Raw genomic sequence first — 14,318 nt, forward strand, 5'->3', positions numbered from 1 at the left:
GATCAGCCTCGGCGGCACTGGTGGCTTCTCTCTAGCCGACTTCTTGGTCTTTTTCTTCTTCTTCTTGGTGGTGGTGGTTCTCGGCAGCAGAGCCGGACAAAAAGCTGAGAAATGACTGTAATTATATCGTTATTATTATTTACCTTCTTGGCAGAGTACAGCAAAGTACAGCGAAGTACAGCAAAGTACACATCAGCAGGGCCCTGATTGCGCTGCTAGAAAACTGGAGGCAAATATTTTTTCCCTCTAAATGTGGCTTAATTTCAGAAAGCAGCAATTTTTTCAAATGACGACAAATTATCGTTCATTTCGCAAAAAAGCAGGGAAATGGAGGGAGGAGGCACTGGCAGGCTGAGGTGACCTGATAGTAGTGGCACTGATCTAGATGTACGGGGGTGGGGAGGGGGGACGTGCAGCCTGTGGAAGAGTGGACGACTCTTGACGTCAGGAAGTGGGACCCATAGAAGGTGGTCAGCTTTTTAACAGCTTAAGTAAAATAAAAAAAAAACGGGACCAGAACCGGAGGAAAGACAAATGGAGCAGTGGAGAGGTGTATGTCCAGCACTGTCCAGCCTGTCTGAACCTACGTGAAGGAGATTAAAGCTCAGGCAAGCCTAGCGACAGTAGTGTAGGGATAGCAGTGTGTGGCTCAGCGTATTGCTCAGGCTGCGAGGGTAAATATATACCCCCCAACAGAAAGCCGAATGCACCCGTGCAAGCTCCTATTGGTTGTCTGCAAGGATACATGGCTTCACTTCATTGGCTCACCTGATCAGCTGACAGGATGCTGTTGCCTAGAAACATTGTTTCTCTCCAAATCTAGCCCTTCAAGCCCTTGCCAGTAAATGAAGTCTGAAATTGTCAGCTCACAGCCCGTGTTTTTAAACCTCCCTCTTTCTTTCCCAGAATTCCTGCTTCTGCTCTGTTTGTCAGAGAGTGGGAAATGCCGATGACCATCTTCTCGGGGTGATCGGCCATTGAAGAAAGCTCCAGCTCAGTTCCTTGAGTCAACTCATGACTCCTGGTTTGCTGTCACTGTCACTGTGCTCCTGCATGGAGAGCATCTCTGTGTTTCTCTAGACGTTCAGATGTTGGTCTTTTATTATGATCTTCTCACCCAGCAGGGCGTGGTGGCCTCTCCAGAGCAGAGCAGCGCTGCGGATCCCCCCGGCAAACACCACACTCCAGATGCTTTACCACAAACATTTCTCTCTTCTTCTCAGAGTATGGGATGAATTGTGATGCTGGTTTCCGTGGAAACCTCTCAGGACCAAACAAAAGATGAAGGGTAGAGGAGGTGCATTGGAGGATGCCGATCTGCCATTTGTTGGAATATAATGTGTGTGTGTGTGTGTGTGTGTGAGTGAGTGTGTGAGTGTGTGTGTGTGTGTGTGCGTGCAGATGTAGGCACATTTCAGTGTGCATGTTTTTTTTGGGGAGGGTGTTATTGTGCCAGTGCATACTATGTGTGTGTGAGTGTGTGTGGATGAGCATGTGTACATGCATTCATTCATGCGTATGTGTGTGTGTGTGAGCATGTGTGTTGTGGAGGAGGGGAGTTCTGTCAACAGACTGGCAGTGAGTGTGTATGTGTGTATGTGTGTGTGTGTGTGTGTGTGTGTGTATGTGGTGGGAGTGTTTGTGTAGGAAACCGCAGGGCATGCAAATCTCATCTCTTCACTCTCACTCTCTCAATCGCTCTCTCCCTCGTGGTACGGCCGCTCCTCTCAGACCGCAGGAAAAGAACCCTGAAAACTTTAGCGCCGCGAGTGAGAACCTTCAGCGAGGTCCAGAAATGTTCTCCGGGAGGTCGACTAACTACCTGGCCTGGATTTTGCTGGAAGGTACGAGTGAAGCCTCTTGTAGGACACGGGGCGCGGGCCTGCAGTACTCTCTTACAAATAAAGCTAGAAAAGGTTCTTTGAACGATGCCAGAGAAGAACCACTCTAGGAACCAAAGGGGTTCTTCTATGCCATTGTTTATAAAAAAAAAAAAAAAAACTTTGAAGCACCTTCCTTTGAGCAATAGCATAGAAGAACCACATTTGGTTCCATAGAGAACCCTAATTTTGTGACAGAGCTGTGTGAGTGTGTAGAACATTTTAAATATGAAAAGAACCTTCTTCTGATCTAAAGGTTCTCTTTCTAGTTAAAGGTTCTTCAAACATTGTTGACAGAGCTTTTCATTAAGATAAGGATCTTTAAAGCTTTTAAAGGTTCTCCTCACTGTTGGTGAGAAGTTGGAAAGGACTTCATCATTACAGGTAGTGGACCTCAGTGTCTTAAATAAAGGGATGTAAATATCAGGGCATCTGTCTGTGAAGCTAAAGCTGAAGCAGTTGGGCCATGCACAATGACAATGATCCAAAGCACACAAGCAGGTCTACCTTCCAGTAGTTATTAATGAGAAATCTAAAGGATAGTCCTGATCTAAACCTGACCTGAAAAGTGTAGTTTCTGCTGAAACAGATTTAGAAACACACCTTACAGCCATTGCAACACCTGTGGCAGTGAACACACCCACACTAGTGCACAGGACAGTGGGAACACACCCCAGAAGGATGGGCAGTTCCCTTAGCACCCAGGGAAGAATTGGGGATTAGATGCCTTACTCATGGGAACCTCAGCTATGACTGTTGAAGGGGTAGAAAGCCCAGTTCCTACTTCCTGACAGTCCAGGAGATTGAACTAACAGCCTTCCAGTCCCAAGCTTGCATGGCTACTTGACGGCCTACAAATATGACTGAGCTAAAGCAGTTCTGTAAGGAGGCGTGAACCACGGCATTGTGTGACACTAATTAATTACGGCAAGTGTTCTGTTGCAGTTGTTGCTGCTTAGGGGGATTTAACCAGCTACTGAAAAGGAGGGAGGCAATCAGTTTAGGTGTGGGAGATCTTTTCTTAATAAATTAGACAGTGGTGCACTGGTTAATGGATCAGTTGACTGGGGGAGCTGTGAGGCAGTGGAAGAACTGTGTTCTCTGGAATGATGGTGGTGGAGCTCCCTCCAGTACCTTTGGGATGAGGAGTTGGGAAGTTGGGGATGATGATGAGGTGGAGTGGTGATCATCATCCAACATCCTGAGCCTACTAACCCTCTTGTCGCTGAATGCAATCAAATCCTCACAGCAATGCTCCTCCTCCAAAATCTAGTAGAAAGTCTTCTTCTCTGGACAGTAGAGACAGTTACTCCAACAGAAGCAGGATCAACTTATTAGAATACTTTTGATTTCAGAAAAAATAAGGAATGAGCAGGTGTCCCAATACTTTTGTCCATATCATGTGGATCCCAATGTGTTCAAATTGCCAAGATACTGAACAATACATACACATTTAAACACTGCAAATTACACTCTGGAGCTCTGAATTTTTAGCAGAACCAGAGCACTGGCTGAAGCAGCGCTTTCCCTTCGAAGGACATGTTTTTTTTGGTTTGATGATCTCAGTCTTAAGTGGCTGGCCTGAAAACAACTTTACTGTATGTAATTGCACTCCCTCTCCTCTCTCCAATGGCTTGATTACTTCGGGAGTGGCGTTCCCTTCACAGATTTTAAATCGTAAAGCTTCTAAAGGGGGCCAGCCGGGGCCAGCCGGGGCCAGCGGAGGCCAGCAGGCCGGCAGAAGCGGGACAATGCCTGAAGCTTTTGTGGAAAGCGCCGGGCCGACTCCAGGTCAGCAGAGATGGAATGAGAAGTTTGGAAGAAATGATTTTTTCAGAGGTTTGTGGGGAGAAAAAGAGCTCCTTTAAAAGGAAGGCAGGAGAGGTCAAGTGCGAGAGTGGAGCCCGGCGCGATTAGCCTCTTACCCCGCTCACGGAAAGTTAAGGGGCTTCGCAGCATGGTAGCCTCACAGGCGAACGCAGGCCGCTCGGGCTACAGCCGCCCGCTGACGTGCAAGGCTGCAATTTCTGCCACTTGGGGGAATACAGGTGAAGGCAGAGTGATGGGCACTTTTCTATTATTACGACTGCGCTGAGTGGAGGAAACATTAGTGCCAGCAGAAGTTGTCGGAGCACCACTGTGAGTTTCTCCGCCCATGAAACCCCACAGCATTTCTTTTCCTATCGCTCCTCCATTCCCTCTGGCTTGATGTGGCACTCTCTCCCTCTCTCTCTCTCTCTCTCTCTCCCTCTCTCTCCTCTCTCTCTATCTCTCTCTCTCTTTCTCTCTCTCTCTCCCTCTCTCTCTCTCTCTCTCTCTCTCTCTCTTTTTCTCTCTCAACCTCTACCAATCCACTCCAGTTCAAACTTCCAAGGCTGCTGCCTCCTCAGGTTGAACAGAACCCCCCTCAAATCTGAAAACACACACATATATATCTACATATATATATATATATATATATATATATATATACACATATACATATTTACACACAGGCTTGTAAAACTGTCCTTGTGGGGTCTGACTTAACACGACGAGCAGCAAATCTTCCTAACATTTCAACATTTTTTTATTTATGTATTCATTTATTGATTGTGTATTTTTTTATTATGTATATATATATATATATATATATATAAGGTTTTTTTTATTTACATATATCTATTATATAAACATATATATATATATATATATATATATAATAAATTTTCAATTTTTTGCAGAAGATCAGGCTCCACTCCAGACCCCAGAGTTCTGACCTCAACATCGTTGAATGTGTTTGAGTTGTCTTGGATGAAGAGAAGCAGAAAATGCTCGACTATGACTGCTAAGACGTGGAAAACTCCCCAGCGGATTTCAGAACACCCCCTCCACCATGTTTAACAGGTGAGGTGGGCAGAAGGTGAGCTAAATACATGCACCCACCCAAATACAACCTCCACATCAGTCCTGTAAACCTACCTTTGTGATATCTCTTCTGACCTCTGTTATACAGCAGCTTTTTTTAATGCATGCCTCTCATTCCCTCGTTAGCACCTACATATTCACACTTCCCAAATTAGCCAAATTTAATCAGAATGTGTGAAAAATGTCAAAATAAGGATTTTTTTTTTACTGTAATCATAGGAATATTTGGTCCCCACAAAGTGCTAAATACATGCACTCACACGCTGATTCTAACTTCCAGTGCTGCTGCTTTCTTGGTTGGAAGATAACCCCCACCAGCTAACACACATACACACGCAGTCTTGTAAAACTATCTTTGTGGGGTATTTTCCCATTGACTTGTGCTGTACTGTAGAAACCCTGTAGCCGAAGTGTGTTAAACCACCACATGTACACAAACTGGATCCTCGGGAGCCAAAAGACATGGTTTTATTTTTGTTTGTTTGTTTATTTTAATCTTTTTGCTTTTTAGTAAAAAAATAAAATAAAAATAAAGGCTAGTTAAATTACCTACATTTTCATGTCTTTGTCAAATCATGTTATGGTTTCCTATCATCATGGAAACAGTTAGTCCCCACAAAGCGCTAAACACACACCAACACACACACACACGCTCCTGTGCGAAACGCCAAGCATCAGGCTGTGCTGATTGGCCGCTGATAGGCTGTGCTGGGAGACTAATGGTGTGGCTGTGTGCGGGTTACAGCCCAGCTGTGGGCTTCATTAGCTGATTACTGAGCTTACCTGGAAAGAAAGGCAGAGGGGTTTCCCTCCCGCATGTGCAGGGGTGGACGAACAGATGCCCGCGTCTCACTAAACACAATGAATTACTTATGGGGCCGCTTAGGTAAACAAGGAATCTGTGGGCGCAGGTGTACATAACACAGATAGGGACATCTGCCAGAGTGACTTTTGAACTTGGCTGCAGCGCCGGCCCGGAGGTAACCTGACGCTTATCAATGTGCCGCGAGGCTGCGGGGAGATTAGGCCGAGATATACACACACAGATCCTCCTGATGAATAAAGTAAACACCCCCCCCTCCCCCCAGGCTGGACCCCACGGCGGTTGGGTGGCCGCAGAAAATCAGGGCAGAGAACAAACCTTTTTCCTTATTTATTAAGGCAGTGCGTCGCAAAGCACGGGGTGATACGGGCCTGGATACGGCGTCTTGACCGGATGTGCGGTTTCCATTGGGGGAAATGGGATGCAAATGTTTACAGTAGTAACACCCTACCAACCACCTTAGATGCACATTAGAATCACCTGAGACTCCACGGCAACCACGTGGGACACCAAGAAAGCACTTAGCAACACCATAGTGATCTCCTGGAATACTGTAGCATCTGTCTAGCAAGCACTTGGCAATGGCATAGCAACAACCTGAGATACTATAGCAACTGCCTAGCAAGCATTTAGCAACACCATAGCAAATGAAATATGGTCCTGGGCTCCCCCTACAGTTGGGGAGTGACATTTACCCTTACACCACTGCTATAAATACAAAGTGTGCTTTATGGACAGCTGGAGACATGCATTTCTGGACAAGCTGAGAGATTATATGCAGACTAGCTGAGAGATTCTGGATGATGGTTCCATAAAGAACCATCTATAAATGTTTAACAAGAAAACGAACCATTTATGCATTCAAATGGCTCTTTGAGAGTCATGGCTCTAAATAGAAAAGTCTAGCGAGAGTAAGGAGTCGAATAAGACCTCATTACGTACATAGAATATCTCTATATTCATACATTTATATTATGTGAAGGTTCTTCAACTTACACCCAATATAAACACCCGAGCAGCTCATTCACAAAACGGTTCTCCAATCATGGTTCTGTTGCCGGTCTTGGCTGCGTTATGTTTTAGAGTGAAGTTCTCTGCGAAAGCTGCTGGGGCTGAATGGGTTAACAGCTACGTTCTTCAGCAATAAAAGGCCAAATTATTCTTTGGAGCGAAGCCATAGAAGAAGCATGTTTGTTTCCCAAAAGAACCTTTCAGTGGAGGGTCTTCAGAGGTTTGTGTGTTTGAATCTCGATCTGTCGCATCTGTAGCAGATGGCTGCTTCCCACGGACAGTAAAATACGGAAAATACCGTATTTCCTTAAAAAAAGACATTCAAGAGTTCATTAGGGAATTAAAAGCCATTCTGAAGTGGCAATTATTCTGTATCTATTATGAATTATTAATTAGTCACATTTAATTATTCAATAACCACAATTAATTATTCAATAGAATGTTCAGAATTATTTTGGAACTACCATGAATTATTCAGTGTCTGCAATAAATTATTCAGGAACTACTATGGATTATTTTGCATCTACTACAAATTATGCATCCACTATGAATTATTCAGTATCTATTATGAATTATGTGGTATCTACTATGAATAATTCAATATATACTATCAATTATTAAATAACCACTATGAATTATTCTGAATCTACTATAAATTACTCAGGAACTACTATGGATTATTATGCATCTACTATACTTTATGCATCCACTATGAATGATTCAGTATCTATTATGAACTATGAGGTGTGTACTATGAATAATTCTATATCCACTATCAATTATTTAATAACCACAATGAATTATTCAGTATCTAATATGAATTAGTCTGAATGTACTACAAATTATTCTGGAACTACTACGGATTATACCACATCTACTATGAATTTTTCATAAACTATTAAGTATTCATTATCCACTTTGAATGATTCAGTATCTACTATGAATTATTAATTACCCACCATCAATTATTTAACAACCACTATGAATTATTCAGTGTCTGCTGTAAATTATTCAGAAACTACTATTATATTGCATCCACTATGAATTATTCAGTATCTATTATGAATAACGCAAAATTATTCAGTATCCACCGCCAATTATTCTGAATCTCCTATTGATTATTCTGAAACTCTTATTATTCCACATGTACTATAAATTATGCATCCACTATGAATTATTCAGTATCTATTGTGAATTTCTTCAGCATCCACTATGAGCTATTCAGTGTATATTCTGAATTATTAATTGACTATGAATTATTTTGGAATTACTGTGGATTATCCCACATGTACTAAAAATTATTCACATACTAGTAATTATACAATATCCACTATAAATTATTCACTCTCTACTATGAAACTTTGTAAGTTCTGTACTGATAATGATGAAGATCTGAGCAACAGTTTGTCCATATTTTTTCAGTGGTCTGATTTCCACATCTTTCATCAAAGAGCATCCAGGTAGGACACAGAGCAGTTTAAGCAAAGTACATCAAAGAATTTTAGTAAAAGTGTGTTTGAAACCAAACATAAACAGAATCTCTTTTATTGTAATTTTTGGAAACGACAGCTTCTGTTTTTATTTTTTAATTGTGTGAAGTACATCAAAGTACACAGACCCACACACCCACCCTCAAAACTACATGTCTGTCATTATTTGCATCAGTTTCATAGGCCCTAAAATAGAACCTTGTGGGACTTCACAATAGATGCTGAATAGTCATTAAATACTTGACAGTAGTTTCTGCATTATGATTAATAGCAGAATAATAAATCTAGGTTTTAAGCTTTTAAGTTTAGGTGAAGAATAGCTTCAGCAGCTGCAGTAGTTTCAGAAGAGTGTGTTTGTTTAGTATTATCAGGACATGCTGAAGCACATATACAGTAGATTCAAATTTCTTTTAATCAGCTTTGCTTTAATACATAACAACACATAACACACCTCAGAACGAACCGTTATTAGATCAGGAAACTAAATATTAAATATCTGCCGCCGTGTGGACTGAACCTCTTTGGCTGTTCACACGAAGGAGAATCGGAGGCCAGCTTCAGATCCCATAAGGATCAGAAATTGCTGCTGTTAAGCTATGCATGTAGTCTGACAATTAAATGGCATGACAGACGCCAATTTATGTGTAATGACATAATTGGCTTTAATGAATTGATTGCAATGTCCATAATAAAGACTCTCTTAATTTGGCACTATTTGTACCTCATGTGATTCGTGTGCCGGGATTGCATAAACACAAATTAATGATTATTATGACGGACACCTCTCATTTCAAGGGTCTCCAAACACGTGTTGGCCTTGGACGAGCTCTTGTTTACTCTGTTCATTCCACGGTGAGTGTATTAGGACTCTGCACTTATTCCTGAGCAGTCTGAACAGTGTTCCATGATATTGTGCATGGTGAATATTTCCACTTTTCATGTCTTGTCACTTTATTTCAGGGTTTGTTTTTTTTAGGGTTTTTTTTTAAATTGCCTAGATCAGCACGGAGCACACAATAGCAACACGGAGGCGCTCTGCTGAAGCTTAAGTGCTCTGAAAAATCCCTCCTGCCTGGAAAACTGGAGAAATAACGCCATCAGGATACACAATCGACCTCTCAAGGAACATCTTTATCATGCAGAAAGGCCCCAAAAAGACAGAAAAAGCAGCAAAATACAACAGCAATCATGCAAATGTACAAATATGTACAGTACGCCAGCACAAAACCCACAAAGACTTCACAACAACATGATGAAGACCATTTTAAGCCCCCCTTCCAGCCTCCCCAGGCCCCAGCCCGACCCCCGAGCATCCCGTAGGACTGCACAATAGTGCCGCGTACACAATGGGGAGGCAAATAGTACATTTGTGCTTGAAAATATATCTCTGGTGGCTTTTTTCAGGCAAATTATGGAAATGCAAAATGGCAGCGTGCTCTTCCACACAGCTGCCGTCTGCTAAGTGGATAAAATTCACGTTAAAGTAAAATCTAACGTAATTTTCCAATTTCTTTGTTGAGCATAGACAGCAATTTAATCCCACTTATTATTGCTCTGGAGGAGATGTTGGCATTTAAAACGGCTCTGTCGTACGTAGCTCGCACAAAGGTTTCAAGCCGAAATAGAAATGTGTTAAATTAAAGGGGAAAAAAAGAGCCACATTTCCCCCAGCTTACAAAATGTCACAAATGACACACTAAAGTGCTAAAATTGTTAGCCAGGTACGGTGCAGTCCAGTGACTCCTCTTGTTTGCAAAAAAAAAGGTGTGTACTCTAAAATTAAATTTAAAAAGAGAGAGAAAAGAAGACCAGGCCTGTGTAATCAGCTCTCAGCTGACTGAAGCCTATTTGCCGTCATTGTCATTATAAATAAACAGAGGCGTTTGTTTTTTCGTCTGCTGTGGTATTAATTCCTATTATGAAGAATATATATATGCTGTGTGTAAATGGTGAGTGGGTCGAGGGCAGGTTCAGGGGCATGTCTCTGTTGACTTGAGGGGAATCGGAGCCCATTCTAATCAAATCAATGCAGAGTTAAAACAGCACTCTTCTCATAGTCTGAGTCATTCTCTGCAGGGTGAACAACAGGCTTGACCTTTGCTTATGATTAAGAGCAGGGCCTTGCCACTAATGTCCAATTTAAACAGCTTTATATATCAGATTGTTTCACATTTGACATATTTTCACATATTAATTTGTGCTGTTTTAATATTTAGGAGCATCGCCTTCGTCCGCAATGATGAAACCAATTTGTGGATCCACCTCATATTACTGCATATAAACATCATTACAGTATTTATTATTATGGTTTTCCAACAGTCACGAAGAATGATTAGGGTATTCTTATAGTTATTATTAGATTCAAGCAGTGTATTCCAATAGTTATAGTATTCTCATAATTATAATTGTATAATTATTATAATTATTATTGTATTGTAATAATTGAACATATCATACATTGATTAAAATGTTTTTATCATTCGAATCCCCCCGTGTTTGCAAAGGATCTTGCATGTACTTGCATTATATATATATATATATATATATATATATATATATATATATATATATATATACAGCTGCATACACATACATGCACAGCTGTACACTCTATTCTATCTACAGCTGTGTACTTTATAATATGCATCTACATATATATATATATATATATATATATATATATATATATATATATATACAGACACATTACTCTATACAGTATGAAATATATATACACAGTAAAATACACTATATATGCATCTAAATAGTCAGATATTCACTGTATTTATCTATATATATAGCTATACACTTGATTAATCTAAATACAATATAATATAATTTTAGCAGATTATACATCAATATACATAGGTATTCACTCTATTCATCTATATATGCACAGCAATACCCTTTTCATTTATATACACAGCTATATGCTCCTCATACACAGTTCTACACTCTGTTCTTCTATATACACAACTATACATTCCTTTTCTCTATACACACAGATATGCACTCTATTCAATTATACGCACAGGGTAATACTATTTAATATAAATGTAAATACACAGCAGTTTACTATATACTATATAATTGTATACACAGTTAAAGCATAACACTCTACACTTCTTACAAATTAAAAAAAGGCTTATTTGGATCGTGGCTCTGACAAAACTGACCTTTCCATCAATTGACAGTTTTTAAAGACCCACCTTTTTGTAACATGCAAGTGTGAAGAACATCAGGTTTAAACACCCTGTAGTTAATGTAAAGGTTCTAACTCATTCAAGCTTTGTTTGAAGCCATGAACCATTCGAGAACCTGTATTTCCATGTGTGCCCAGCACACTGCTGCCCATTCAGCCATCAAGGCAGATGCAGGTACACGGCTGCACCTGCCGTAAGTGTGAGCTGTGTGTGAACAGGCCTTATTGAAGCATTAAGGAGGGAAAGGGAAGAGGAACGAGAGGCATTGTACTGTTTCCTTCTCTCCTGCTGGCCTTCAGGGTGGACACAGTCCTCACCCATGGCTGTTACCATCAGCTGACTTCATATAATGGGCAGAAATGCAGATAGAGAAGCTTCCTCCAGCTGTTTCTCACAGATGCACACACACACACACGAGCATGAACAGATTGGCTCTAACAGACACTGAGAGATGGACGAAAGTGTGGAGCGGTGACACGCTCGGTGCAAAAGCAGACGCTTAGAAATTGCAGGTGACTCCCATGTCAAAGCTAAACCTGTAATAATAAATGTCATTCATCCTCTATAGCAGCCACTAAACGATCCATTTTCCATGCAAAGCAAACAAACAGACAAGGCCAACACAAAGCCGCGGACGGGCCTCGCAGCCAGGGCTATTTGTTTCATTCCATGGTTTAAAAATAATGAACAGAGGAATAAATAAATAAACAGGTCGCTTCGTGCTATTTAAACGCGTAGAGTTACTTAACAAGTCAAGCACTGGGAGAAAATAGCACGCCGCCCATTAACACACTGAGCGAGTGTGATGTGTGGAGTGTGAGCACTGCCATGTGTGGGTGGATGCTTTGCATTGCAATCATGACTTGTGCTGCACATTTCTGACCATGCTGACATTTACTGACGTCTATTTATGGAGCAGCGGTTAGAAACAACAACATGCACATCACTTGATGTTCAGAGTAGGGGGCTCACAATGAGGCATCTGAAATGTCAGAGCCATCCAAACACCCCCACCCGGACTTTTATTATGAAAGGAAGTCTTCATCGTTTTCCCTCCGTTTCGTGAAATTGATTTCTGGAGCAGTATTGATGATTAACTAAAGCAGGCAGGTTTGATGTGGTTACAAGGCAGTGGATCAGCTTTACCGTTCCCCTTAATCTCTTACTTATAAAGAAACTCAGTGATTGACAGCACCTAGAGCCCCTAGGGTTACACACCGTCTCAACATCAAAACATCAGAGCAACTCTGGACTTTTATTGTGAATTTACAGGTATGTATTTATAACAATTTTTTTTTTTAAGTTATGGAACAATATTTATGAACAACAACCATGTTAAATGTTAAATGCCTCAGCACTTTATTTTTTAATTTAGAAGTATTTCAGTTGTATTTATCATACCTTTAATTATTCTTTATCCCTCTGTGTTTTCATGTTATATACCAATATTCAGTGTTTAACTTTGAGGGCATCATCACAGGTCATTTCCTTCCAGACTTTTACTATGAATTTATTTATCCTCATAAATCTTCAAAAGCAACATTTATGATTAACAACAAGGTTTAATTTTAGGCATTTTTCTTGAAGACTTTTATTCTGAATTTATAGGTATGTACTAATATTTTTATGAATTGTATAACTCTATATCTCCCTTAACTGGTTTCTAGTTATGTAGCAAAATTTATGATCAACAGCAGTGTTTAATAAAATGGACGCACAAGGCATCATCTCAGCTAAACCCTTTTGGACTTTTATTATGAATTTATAGGTGTGTATATATATATATATATTATAGGCATATATATAATATATATTATAGGCATACCTTAATTATTTCTATCTGTTTTCTAGTTAGGTAGCAATATTTATTTATGATGAACAACTGGCCTTTGTTTCAGCTAAATCTCTCTGGACTTTTATTATGAATTTAATATATATATATATATATATATATATATATATATATATATATATATATAGTAAATAGTATTATTCCATATTATGTTCCTCTAATGTTTTCTAGTTACGTAACAATATGTCGCATTAATTATACGATAGCGTTGCAGCTAAATCCTTCTGAACTTCTATTATGAATTTACAGGGATACATTAACATATTTTTATAATTCCATACCCCCTCTCTCAGTTTTCTAGTTATGGAAATGCATTTTTGATCAACTGTATTTTGTGATTACACTGTATCAGCACAGTCAAATCTACCTGGACTTTTATTATGAATTTTCAGTTATATATATTTATTATAAATTGTATTATTATATACCCCCCTCTGTAACATGTTGTCATGTTATTTAGCAGCATATTATGTTGGGGGCATTAAAAGACATTGCTAAAGCAAAATCTCTCTTGACTCTTATTATGAATTTACAGGTATAGATTGTCTATGAATTTTGTAATTCCACACCTTCTCTTGATTTCTAGTTATGGAGCGACGTTTATTTATTTTTATTTATCAACAACTGCCTTTAATTGTGTGGGATTTCACAAATTCACCACAGTGAAAACTACCTGGACTTTTATTTATATTGATAAATATAAATAATAAATATATAAATATATAAAAATATAAAAATATATATATAAAATAAATATATATATATATTCTGGAATATTTATGGTTTATTATTGATGATGGACAACATTTTAAGTCTTTAATAGTTTGACTGGGGAGCCTCCAGACCAGCCAAATGTACACCCTTGTGGACTTGTATTGTGAAGGAGTGAATTTTCACCATATATATATATATGATTTTTTTCCCTCATTCTTTCGATGACGTCATTGTCCCCGCCCCTCGCGCCGCGTCACTCTAACGTCACACAGCCGGGGCCACCTGTAGCGAGGCAGCGGAGCTTTAAAGGGCCAGGGCAGCTGATAGAGGAGATGCTTTTGTCAGAGCAGAGGGAGAGAGAGAGAGAGAGGAGAGAGAGAGAGAGAGAGGAGAGAGGAGAGAGACAGAGAGAGACAGAGAGAGAGAGGAGAGAGAGAG

This window comes from Salminus brasiliensis, chromosome 19, assembly GCF_030463535.1.
Source record: "Salminus brasiliensis chromosome 19, fSalBra1.hap2, whole genome shotgun sequence".
Classification (NCBI taxonomy): domain Eukaryota; kingdom Metazoa; phylum Chordata; class Actinopteri; order Characiformes; family Bryconidae; genus Salminus; species Salminus brasiliensis.